This window comes from Capsicum annuum, chromosome 1 (genome assembly GCF_002878395.1).
Source record: "Capsicum annuum cultivar UCD-10X-F1 chromosome 1, UCD10Xv1.1, whole genome shotgun sequence".
NCBI classification, from domain to species: Eukaryota; Viridiplantae; Streptophyta; class Magnoliopsida; order Solanales; family Solanaceae; genus Capsicum; species Capsicum annuum.
This window is the reverse complement of record NC_061111.1, coordinates 131,877,352-131,890,789: the sequence shown is the minus strand read 5'-3', so window position 1 is coordinate 131,890,789 and position 13,438 is coordinate 131,877,352.

The window sequence follows — 13,438 nt, the reverse complement described above, 5'->3', positions numbered from 1 at the left end:
TCATCTTTGTTTCTTAAAGTTGATAAAAAATTCATTTTGATAGTTCATTTGATTATTCATTTGAACTTGTGTTTGAAGTTGTTGGAACTTTATTGTAGTTCTTGAAATAGTTCTTGAACTTAGTGTTGACGTTTGTATTGAAATATACAGATTTTTTACCTGGAAGTAACATTTAGATCACTCTGAACTACCCTAACTTGTAACAATATTCACCCTCAACAACATGGTGTCTCTGTTAGAGGTTTTGCCCTGATTTGCTAATCATATTTAAGTTTTATTTTTCGTAGAAGAAAATTAAAAGTAATACCATAATTACTTTTACATTTCCTAAGAAGAAAATATAAATTTTTTCCATATTTGGCAAGCCTCGTTGTTGGAGGAAAAGTTTTGAAAATCTATAAATAAAATATCCCCTTCTCATACCACAACACAATAGTAACCACAATGAAATCTTTAAAAAAATTTTGTTTAGCGGGAGATTTCACCCAATAGGTTTTTGGTTTTTCAATTGTATTTTTAATATGTAGGCTGTTTGCTAAACCATATCAATAATATGCCTTTTAGTATTATGTTTTTTTTGTCTTCTAATTTATCATCTTATGGTTTGCAAACTAATAGCTTCTGCATGACGCTTTCTCAATTTTGAACCCAACAAGTGGTGTCAGAGATTATGGTTTAATAGTTCAATGGTCCAATGGTTTTGTGAGATGAGATTAAAAAGGTTCAAACCGATTTCAAAATCAAGCTGCAACAGTTTGGCGATAATGAAGATTTTTGTCTAGCTACATGTGGAGAACAAGTTTTAACTATATTTTCAACATTCCTGTTGCTGCATCTTTAAAAAAGGAAAATATTATTTTTTAACCTATTTTTAATCATGTATTTTAAACTTCATTTTTAACCATGGCAAGTAGCAGTTATGAAGATTATATCAATAACGAAGTTCATGCATGTGATGTGAAGAAAGCGGATCAATTGAAAAAGGTCAAGCCAAAAAGAGGAGATTTGTTAGGATTTTTGTCCTGATTTTCTTAGCAAATTTAAGTTTTATTTTTCTTAGAAGGAAAGTAAAAGGATTAACATAATTTCTTATACTTTTTCTAAAAAGAAAATATAAAATTTATCCATATTTGGCAATCCTCGCTGTTGGAGAAAACAGTTTGAAACTCTATAAATAGAAGACCCCCTTCTCATACCACAACACAATAGCATACACAATGTAGTCTTTAATGAATTTTTGTTTAGGGAAAGATTTATCCCAATGGGTTTTATCTTTTTCAATTTTATTTTTGAGATGTAGGCAGTTTTGCCAAACCATATTAATAATATTTCTTTTAGAATAATATTTTTTTTGTCATCTAATTTATTGTCTTATGGTTTTCAAACTAAAAGCTTTTGCTTGACACTCTCTCAATTTTGAACCCAACAGTCTCAATAAGATGGGGGCCTAACGCTAAACTGTAACACCCTACATTTTTGGGCATGAATTCAAAGCATCATTCTTATATGTATAAATTTGAATCCAATTATTTCTATATAAATATAAGGGTCAAGATGTTTTTCCTAGTGTGTAAAGTGCTTTCGATGTGAAGAATGTCCATAGAAAATACTTATAGCAAAGTGGAGTTAAGAAGTTTTTGCATCGACTAAATTTTGGTATTTGATCCTAAAAGGTTCAACTTTTAATGTGTATAACTTCTAGTATATATGGAATTTTGGATCTCAATACCCACCAAATGAAATATAATTGAATCCTCTTTCCAGCTCATCCATTTTTGCCTTAATTCGATATCCAAGTAAAAAGTTATGAGCATTTTTATGAGCAAAATAGTAAGGGTCTGCAATAAAGGAGTGGAACTCTCTCTATGCTTCGCTATAGGACTATGTCACGCCATGTATGCTTTACATTAAGGGTGTGGCACGCTCATGTTCCCAGAGATGCTAAAATACATGTTTTTCTTTAGTTTTTTCAAAGGTAAACTAGTTATTTATGTTCTAAATTATCCTATAACTAATACTAACATGATTCCCCTTATTCCATGACCCAAATACACAATTATTCTCCTCCTAAATTCAGAAGAACACCAAATAAGGGTTCTTCACCAAAATTCAAGCTCCCAAGGCCTCAAATTCAAGTTTTTCTAAATATTTTCTCACCAATTTCATCAAGGGTATGGGAAATGAATCAAAGTGTTCATATTAATTTCAATCTAGGGTTCAAGCTTCAAAGTTAAGGATTCAAGCTTTTTTCCAAATTCTTTCCGTAAAAAAAGCTTGTTGGACACTCCTAATGTTGGGTGTATTTATGCATTCTAGGGTCACTATTCCAGTTATTTTAGCCTTGTTTTAAGGATGATTCTATGATATATGTGTTGATAATGAGATAAATATGTATAAAAGTGTTTAAGCATTTGTTTATAATGGTTACAATTGTTTTCTAACAAGTTTGTACTTCAAAGAGTCAATTAGAGTTCAATTGGAGAAACTAGTGTTACTAGCATGAGCTAGTTGCTTGTATAGCCTAACTTGTTGGATTATATGGTGTTTTAAGTGTTCCTTGTGGTTTTAATAATGTTATTATATGTGAAAAAATATGTTATAATTGTTCAAAGTTCAATTGAGTCAAGGAAAGAGTCAAAACATTGAATGGAAGGTCATTTAAATTTTCCTAGTCTAAGCTCTTGTTTTTGAATCATCGTTATGGATATAGTGTTGTGTCTACCTCTAATTCGTGTGGTGTATTCTTTTAGGATCATTTTTGAGCTTAATATAATGATATATTAATGATATGGAGGCCTAAAAATTATTGGAAAGACGCCACAAGATAAGGGATAGAAGGAAAAAGGACCAACACTTACCAAATATTTGGTGGATAACTTCCAGAGGCACCATGCGATTAGCATGCATCACATGCTCTATTCCTATAGAGTATAGGGTGTGAAGAATACTCCATTTCATAATAATTAAGGGTGTGATGCACACTCCACTCCACACCTGGGCGTTTCATGCTAATTCGACTTCTACACGGACTTGCCTTACCCTTATGCCATAAATACATGTTGTATCATATTTTTAGAGATATTTAGGACATATTTTGGAGATAAAGGGGATGTTACAACTTCTTGTTAGGTTTTTATTATTTTTATTTTATTCATACATGTTTTTAGTCATTAATTACAACCTTGTGATTATGATTATGACTACGCGTGGCTAAATGCCCGCTTTCCGAGGTTGAAGCCAAGAACATGAGTCTTATTGTTATAGATTAACTTTGTTTTCTTTGCTTATCAATATTGGTTATTTGTTTATTTTTTATGAATATTTTAAGGATTCGCAACCCTTAGAATACATATATTATCAACCTTGTGACTCGGGAGAGGGAATAGGGTGACAGAATATGGGAATAAGCAAAGTGTGGTTTGTGTTTCTTTATGAAATAAGGAATTCAAATTAGTATCTAGGATAGGAATGTACTTATTTACCTTACTTGATTCACATGTAGGATTATATTTTTAAAGAACTTAAGTGATTTATTACATCCCCACTCAACGATGTAGTTGTAAGGTTCAACTTAGGTAAAGGATTAGAGGTTGGAAAACCATAATCATGCAATTAACCCTACGAATCAACAACCAAGATAAGAAAGTTAATGAATGAATTTCTATAACATAATATGATTGTTTAAAGTGATTCAACCTTGGGTTTTCTCCTATTGATTGTCTCAAGACCTATAAGTTTTTTCATTTTACTTGCAATTCACAAACTCCAAACTTTATTTTGCTTATTCTCAAATAAATTGAATCTAAATTATGAACTAAAATCAAATTGTTGTTGAATTATGTCTCTTTAGGATCGATGCTCCGCTTCTTGAAGGACACTTTACTATTTGATAAGACCACGTACACTTCTGTGTGCGCTGTCAAGTTTTTGACGCTATTGTTGGGGACTTGTATTTTGGAAATAGTTTATCTTATTTTTAATTTTATGGCAATAGTTTATATTATTTTTATTTTTAGATTTACTTGGTATTTTTACGCTTGCTCTTTGTTTTTTTACTGCAGGAAATAGGCTTTTAGATTGACAAGCTAGCAAGGAATCAGGAGTTGGTATAACCAAGCCCTAAACCCGAGCAAGTCTTTCACCAACACAGGAGAGAAGCAATCCTTCTCCCCAGAATTCCTTAAATCCAAGAAGACCAAGAGAATACTACTCCGAAGAACAAGCATCCTGAAAGATAGTTGAGAAAGTGGCAGTCCTACTTCCGACGAACTTGACTTCCATAATTCAAAGATCGGAAGCTAGGGTGAATTCAAATTAAAGCATAATATAGTGTAACTACTTATTAGAAGTGGATAATTTGCAGGGCTTTTACACGAGGATCCACAAGTCCACTTGTAGAATTTTATTGAGCTTACAGACATATTCATTCTGACTGGGGTTAGTACAGATTATGTGAGGCTTACATTGTTTCCCCATTCACTTTTGGGGGAAGCTAAAAGGTGGTTGAATATGGAGATGGCCAATTCAATCACATCATGGGATGACTTAGCTAGAAAGTTCCTCATCAGATTCTTTCCATTAGGAAAAATTGTGAGACTTTGCAGTGATATAGTAAGCTTCAAATAGAAGCCTACTGAAAACCTCTACCATTATTAGGAATGCTTCAAGGCTCTTCTTTGAGATTATCCACACCACTAACAGTCCAATAAGGTACTTGATCGTACTTTTGTAGAGGCTCTTGATCACAATACAAAAATTTTGTTAGATTCAGCTGTAGGTGGTCAAGCATAAAAATTGAATTATGATGAGCTGTACACATTACTGAACTATATAGCAGAAGGAAATCTAGTGTCACATTCAAATTTTAGAAGTGCCACAAAAAAATTACAGGCGTATTGGAGGTGGACCAATTCACAGCCTTATCAGTACAAGTTTCTTCATTACAAAATTTGATCAACACTCAGTTTAGCAACATGAAATTTGGAGCAACACAACCTACAACCATAGTCAATTCCATCCAACAAGCTGCAGGTTAGTGTGAGGTCTGTGGAAATAGTGGTCATGTGGCTACCATGTGTGCTTTAAATCCGAACTCTGTGAAGTATGAAGTCAAGGCATAAAGGCCAAATTATAGTAATGACTACTATATAAAGTGGAAAATGCAGCCACCAAATAAGCCATGGAACACCCCACAACTACAGGCCCAGTTAAATTAGTTAACTAGCAACATGGAAGAGATGTTGAAGCAGATTTTAGAAAATCTGACACAGTTGACTGTAGTCATGAATAATCAGCAAGCGGCCACAAGAAGTTTACAGTTGCAAGTGGGCTACTTATTACAGGCAATGAATACTAAACCACAAGGTAGTTTGCCAGCAGATCAGAAAATCCAAAGAAGGTTATGGCAATTACCTTGAAAAGTGGTAAAGTGCTTCAAGGAGAACCTCCCAAGGCAACAAAGGAGGTAGATACTGATATGGTGACCCAAAAGGTAAATGACAAAGTTACTAAAAATTTAAGAAAGTTTGAGTACTTGAAAGAAAAAGTTGCTGCAGAAGAAGTGAAGAAGATACCGCCACTAACCTTTTCTCAGAGGCGGATAAAAGAGAAGGAGGATGCAATGTTCAAAAAGTTCTTTGACATATTCAGAGAGCTTCATATTAATTTACCTCATTTAGATATTTTCCTGAGTATGCCCAAATATGCAAAGTACTTGAGGGATGTAGTCGCTAATAAGTTAAAACTGTAAGATATGGGAGCTATAACACTCACTGAAGAGTGTAGTATTGTGATAACACAAAAAATTCCCAAGAAATTGAGAGATCAGAGGAGGTTTGCTATCCCAATTAAAATTGAGAGCAAAGTGGTCCATGCAATGAGTGACTTAGGGGAAAGAATAAATTTGATGCCTCTATCTCTATTTAAAATATTGGGCTTGGGAAAGCCAAAACCAACCACCGTGGTGTTGCAGCTGGCAGACGGGTCGTTTACACTTTCGGATGGAATAGTTAAGGATGTCCTCATAAAGGTTGGAAAATTCATTATATTTGCTAACTTTATTGTTCTTAATTTTGAGGAAAATGAACAGGTACCAATCATCTTGGGGCATCAATTGTTAGAAACTAGAGGGGCCTTGATTGATGTTAGAGAAGACACTCTCAAAATAAGGGAGATGATAACGAGGTGGTATTTGATGTTTACAAAACACCCATCGTACATTCAAAAATTAAATATTTATGCATGATAAATATTATTAAATGGGAAAAGTATGGGTGGTTAATCCACTAAAGACCTCTTCATATTACTTGATTGAGCAGCCTAAGTTAAATCCATTGTTTTCCAGCATGTTGAAGGTTGAAGTGAATAGAGATGTTGACCTTGAGAGTACAAACTCAAGAGGTCAGAAATAAATGGAAAAATGTCTCCCAAAGGGGAGTAAAATGGTAAAGGAGTATGGTTGAGTTGATATGGGTTGTGCACTGATACTAAATTAGGCGCTGCTTGGGAGGCTTATTTTTATTTTTGGTTTATTCATAGGTTAATGGGAAGTATGAGCACCATAAACTTGAGCTAAGGAGCATGTAAAGACTGAGTGTGGGGTCTCATGGATCTCCTTTATGTGTTAAGATGTTACTAGCTAGGCCTAGAGGCCTTAGGGAGTATTTCTATCTCTTACCTTTAAATTCACTTTGGAGACAAAGTAGATTTTTAAGTGTGGGGTGAGTAAATTCCCAAATTTTGACTCAATTTAAAATTTTTTGTGTAAGATATTCTTGTTGGTGCTATTTTTGATTACATGATGCAAGTGGGTTTATTTCGAAAAGCATGTTGATTGAGTGACTTACTATTTTTGAAACTCTCAGGGTTTTGTTTGTGACTCATGACCTTGTTAGCTTAAAATTGAATTTGTGCTATTATTTGGTTGGGAGTGTATGATAATCCTATATGAGTTAAGCATATGCCATGTACGTGTGATAATTTTTGTATATTCCTTGTTGCATATGATGTCTAGAACTTGCCCGGTGTGTGTGTGAAGAGAAATAAAGAATGTGGGTTTAGGAGATGATACAAGCATTTCTTTGATAGCCTTATTTTATACCCTCTATTTTTCCTACCTTTGTGCTTTATCCTAGTTAACACCCATTGAGCCTCTTGGTTTTTCTTTGGCAACATCATAAGTAGCCTAATCCCTTCTTTGATAGACCATAATTTGATCTATGAAGCTCCTAAGTGCTTTAATGAAAAATTGTAGAAGAAGAAGGTAAAATTGATACCCAAGGTAATAGTTATTGGTTTACAATTGATGTTTGGTGGATGGGTGTGATATAATTTAAGCTATAAATATTTCTATGTTTTTGAAAATAGAGAAAAAAATTGTTCATGTGGTAGTAAAATATACATCCACCAAGTGTTTGTGAAAATGCTTAAAAGAGATGGGGCAAAAAAATGGTCTGGGTGGATGAAAAAGTGTAATTTGGATGTTGAAGATTGGTTCTAATTTATAATGTAGTGTAGTAAAGTGCTTCGAGAGGTTATTCACTATTCCCAAATAGTTCCTACCCGCCCCTTAGCCTATATTACAACCCAGAAAAGTCCTAATTGACCCTAATCTTTACATTCAAATATTAGTGGAGCATTACACTAAGGGATAGCCTATGGTTCATTTTGTGTAACTTGTGAATTATTTGTGAGAGTGAGCATAATTTGATCTTGTACCCATCATATTATGAATTGCTTAATTGTGAGTGATTATGGGTAACTCTCTTGTTGTGAGGGGCACATATTTTATGAATATGAGTGATTTGTATGATGTCCTTGATTTAGCAATATTCATGAGTTTTCCACTAGGTGAGTCAATTCTAAAGCCTATGATGTTTTGGAGTAGTGTTCATGAGCTTTCAATTATGTAAATAACATGCTTAGTGTAACACCCCGTATTTCGGGATAGAACAAAAAACCATTATTTCTATACGTAGATGATCTAAAATAAATAAATCCTATGCAAATATGGCATGTTAATCATTTTAGTAGTGTGGGGAATTGAAGGAGTTTTTCGTTGACATAAGATTCGTCCAAAACAGACACTCGGTGAAGGAGTGATGGTTAATTTAAGTACTAGTCATAAAACACCGCCATTCCTGTCCTTGGTGCATCGCGGAGACGGTTTAAATGATGATACTCAATTTCCAGTGAGACTCCATGATGGTGGAACATGGCAAAGTGGGCAAAATTCCCATTCGTTAATTTCCAGTGAGCCACCGCGATAGTGGCGCGTCGCGGTGGCCCATAAGATCGGATTCCCAATTTAAATTTTTCCAACTTCATTCAGAAGTTAACAAGGGTAGTTTGGACTTTTTTTCAAGTCTCTTAAAACGTCTAAATAGGATATTTAGACCTCTACAAGCATAATATACAACATTCTCAAGACTTCCCTCAAAATAAAAACCCTAGTTCATATACTTCTTCTCTAAGAAACTTAAGATTCAATCATGGATTTTTGAAATTAATCAGAGATTTGGAATCCCCAAACCATAGGCTTCAAGTATCAGCCATTATTCTTCATAATCCAGGTACGCGGGGATTTTTTAAAATCTCATGGGTATAGAAATCATGATTTTAAGAAAGGAGTTTTTGAATTTATGATACATTCATGTTTAAGAAGCTTGGATAATATTGTTTTTGTCATTAGGCCTTCCCCTAAATTGATTTGAATTTTATTTATGTACGTATGCATTGAGAAATCGTGATTTGTCGATCCGGGTATATTATATTATGCTGGCCTAGTGTTGTGTGGCGTATCAGAATCAGAGACTCCAATCCTTGCAGCATACTTGGGTTGGGGGCTTCCCCGTCGAGTTAATGACAGATTCCATATAGCCCGTGGAATATCAGACTTGTAGGGTAGTGCCACCTAACTCAAAAGTAATACAAAGAATAGACAATGGATTGAAAAGAATGACTTATGATTTTCAGAAAGTCCCCATGTGTTTTGAGAACTGTTTATGCATGATGTTTCAATAAATTTCTATCCATTATTTTACTTATATAAAAGTTTTATTTTGGATTACTTTGTATACTAGTACTTCTGTATTGACCCCCCTTCCCTCCAGGTTCTGAGGCTCAGTCTAGGGGTCTCGAAAAGCAATAGATTTTATCAAATAGAGTTGCAGTGTCCAGTTGGTGAGCCTTCTTTATTCCAGAAGGCCTGTTTACTTTCAGGCAACTATTATTAGATATGGTTTTGGTCTACTAGGGGCCTTGTCCTAGTTTTGAGAACAGTTTTGAGATGTAGTACAGATTTCACAGACTGAGTCAGATCTTATTCAAATGTTTTGAATTGCAGTTTTCTTTCTTCTATATTGAAACCCAGAGTTAATGACCATGTTTCTATATCAGATTTTATTTTTACATTTTCTTTTATTATATGAATGTTGTGCATGATTACCAGATTAGATAGGGAAGGACGTCCTGGCCTTCATGGTTTGGGATGTTCGTCACGGCCAGGCCTTAGTTGGGTCATGAAAAACTTGGTATCAGAGCACGGTTCATGGTTCCAGAGTGTCAATGAAATCATGTTGGGTAGAGTCTTGTTTATGGGTATGTAGTGCGCCACACTTATAAGTAGGAGTCTACAAGGCATTTAGGAATGTCTTTTTTTTTTCATGTTCTAGTTTGTGCAATAGAGTCAGAATATTCCTATTCCATACTCTAATTCATCCTATGGTGTTGCCCTTATGAAAGTAATAGTCATCTCAATTCTATCCTTACTATGATATTCTCAGACATGTCTCATTATTGGGGTGATTCAAGTACAGAAGTTTAGAGTCTAAATGACATAGTTCTTTCTAATTGAGCCATATAAGATTTTAGAATTATGCAAGGACTTGTGAAGAGTCCATTACTACCTCAGAGTGTATTGATTCTAGTGTAAACTTTGATTCTAATAAATTTTTCTTTTCAGCCTTCGGTATTGAGTATATTTAGTCCTCTTTAGAATTTATGTTGTTGACGTCATGCTTAAGGGGGATGATATGTAGCAGAAAGTTGGAACTGTATTTCTACTCGAGTAGTAGTATAAGTTAAGTGTCAGTGTCATAACCTATTAGTAGTGATGTTGGACCAAAAAGTTGGTGATGTGAAGTCACAAAGTTAGAAGTCAGAGTGAGGATGACTTTTGTGTAGATAATGTGTTTAGTTGAATAACTGATGTTCGAGGATAATTTACCCCTTTATAGTGATAGACTAATATGGCGGCTAGTAGGATGTGTGGATTGTATGGTAGTCTGTGGAGGGAGTGTTTGACTCAGATTTTATTCATACAGAGCAAGATATGTATTCTTAGATCATTGATTATTTTGTGTCAAGTTTTTATCTCTTGTAACCTTGTTATCATTGTGTTGTTGAAACTCAAAGTCTAGTGAAGCCGTGTGAGGCTCTTTTGATTCACTAGAAACTTGTTGTCCATCTTGTTGATTCTTGTATTGGTTAGAACTAAGGATTTAGAGGAATAATGGCAAGAAAAGTGGTAAGGGTGATTTATTGAATATATGTATGGCCGAACCTTTTTTCATGAGATTGAGTTTGTATTAAAGTGATATGTCCTTGTGTGTTAGTTTTTTAGAAGGTAAGAGAAGGATTTATTAGCTAAGGTGAGTTGTTGTTTGCTCAAAGTATGAAAATGAATAGATTAGCCAGTAAGTTATAATTATAGACACAAGGTTGTTTGTGGAATTTAAAGGTAGTCTAAATGTACCCTTGGGTAAGTAAGTGTAATGTGAGAAAGACATATAAGTAGATAAGATTATATGGGGTTATAATATAATATTAAGGTTGACCTTGTCTATTATGTGACTCTACCCCCTTGACTTTCTTTTCTTTGGTAGTTGTAGACTAGTAGTACTTGTGAAATGGTATGTAGTAGATTTTAAGGCATGTATGTAGTAGATTTTAAGGCATAGCAGTGATGTCATGAAGGTGGATGTGATTATTTATTGGTTAATAATACTAGTTTTATGGAAGCGATCTAATAGGCTTGAACAGTGCATGCAAGAGCTTAAGTTTATTTGATTCATAATGAAGTATGCTGTTGTATGTATGAAGTAGAAGTATTCCAAGGTGATATGACGTTGCAGTATTTTTTTAAGGCTATTACATGTTGTGTGTGGCTAGTGGTACCATTGAGTTGCTAGGTGGAGAAAGACTAGTTAGATGGTATATGGTGTTCTAAATAGCCAAGCTAAGAAGTTTTGATGATAATGTTGAGCCTTCTGATATGATTTTGATTCTTATAGTAGAGAGATGTAAGTTTGGAGTCGTGATGCTGGTAGACTATGACAGAAGTGGTATGGTCCGTCAAAGGTTGGGAGATATCCATGTGTAGTATTAGAAGAATCTGAGTTGGTGAATATTTAAGATATTATATGATGACTTTTGGGGCTCTAGAAACCTAAGGGTTGAATCTTAGAAGTAGGTATTAGCATTGGTTATTATACATGAAGATACCGTCTTACAGGGTAAGTTTAGTTTTATGTGTATTGTTATATCCCCGACTCTAGAGTAAAGTAATTTGAGTTTATACCAAAGTGTATATAGTGGTTCACAGACTTAGAGTAGTGGATTAAATCTAAGGGGGAAATGATAGAATGAGTAACCATGTCAAGTTTTCAGATGATAATAGATGTGCCAAAAAGTTGTGGAATTGTCCATGAGAAAGAATGATGCTCAATGTATTCTTATTTCAGTAGTTTACTTCAGTTAATCTGATACATAGTCATGCTTTATGTCCATCTTCATGATCATAGCTCATGTTCAAGCATATGATAAGAAATTGTGTACTCTCCTAATTCCTAGTATGATGAGTTCCCAGTTTGTTTAGCAGTCAGAATCACTTTCCTTAAGTTATGAATTCCAAAAATTAAGATCATACAGTTCATGACTCTTGTGCACATGTGATACTCTTAATGATCAGTGAAAATTCAGATTTATATCAGGTACATCCTCATATTAGATCTCTTCAATGAATCCATACCGTGAGTGCTCTATTCCTAATGCCTCAGTAGGGTATCAAGTTACGCTTAGTACTCCCTTTTTGTTCCAGATTTTGGTATTCTAATTTTTCAATGACCTTTTTCCTTAGGTCGAGATAGTGATGATGAACAGTTGTCTAGATGAGAAAGAGTAAACAGTTCTTGTTGATAAAAGATGGTTGTGTGCTTATTCGAGTTAAGGCAGTAATTGTGGAGTAAGATTGAGTCTAAGTCTTTGAAACATGTCAAGGTTAGTTGAAGTTTTATGTGTTATATTTGGGAAAAATTGTTGTGTGCTTGTTTTGTGTAAGTATATAAGTTGACAGAAGTTTGAGGTAAAGTTTCGTGTATGGCTTAGTTAGTTAAGAATATTTGATGTGTATCATCTGAATAGTGTAGGGAAGTTGTTATGGATAAAAGTATTAGAGAATATGAGAAATATGTTTTATGAGTGGTTGTTTAGAAGTGCACATGTGGGTATGAAGATAGGCTTGAATGTCATGTTTGTATGCATATGGATGGATGCCTTGAGTTTTTGTGAATGTCTAATACGAAGTTGATGGTGATTGCTGGAGTGGCAATAAGAATTATGCAGAAGAAGAGGAATTATGGAATACAAGGTGTGCTAAATTCATGATTCAGACTAGTACTACAGTATTATATGGTGTGTTATGATTTTGAGTTAGGCTTAAAGATGATGAGGGGATTTAGTTAAGTTTAGACATTAGTAGATGGAAATATCGGCGGCCATGTGAGAAAAATAAGTGAAATCAATGGGAATGGTATTTAAGAGGAAAGTATAGTTGAGAGAGTATTTTTAAAGTATGGCTAAACTCGAAAGTAAGAAGTTGCACTACCTAAGGTTTGGTAATTCTATCCTAGTTTATGAGTTATATGTCTATATTCCATGCTATAAAGTAGTTTTATTGTTGTGATTCCTTAGTTGGATGTCTTGTATAGCTCATGTTAGAGATTTTTTGCTCCCTGACGCTACTAGGACTTTTTTAGAAAGAGTGTTGAAGAGATACTCCAATTAAGTATAAGTGTCCCGTATAATTCAGTTTCGCAGTCAGGCAGACAAGTTACTATGGTTTTCCACCTTTTCACCCAGTCCTACTATCTGAAGTCCAATGCATATGACTGTCCCAAAAGATAATCTATTCCATCCATGTAAGTTGTTCAGGTATTTAGTCATGACTCAGTTCATAAGAGTTCAGCACATAATCTTAAATTTTTTGAGCTATTTTAGGTCAGACAGTGTAATACCTTTGTACGATCTAAATCTTGTTGCCTCATGATTCGTACTTACCTAAGCTATCACTTCCAAATCCAATGTGTTTGATTTGAGCATAAACTCTTCGGGGGGTGAGGGTATCATAAATTCTCAGCATGAATTAGCTTCTTAAAACAAG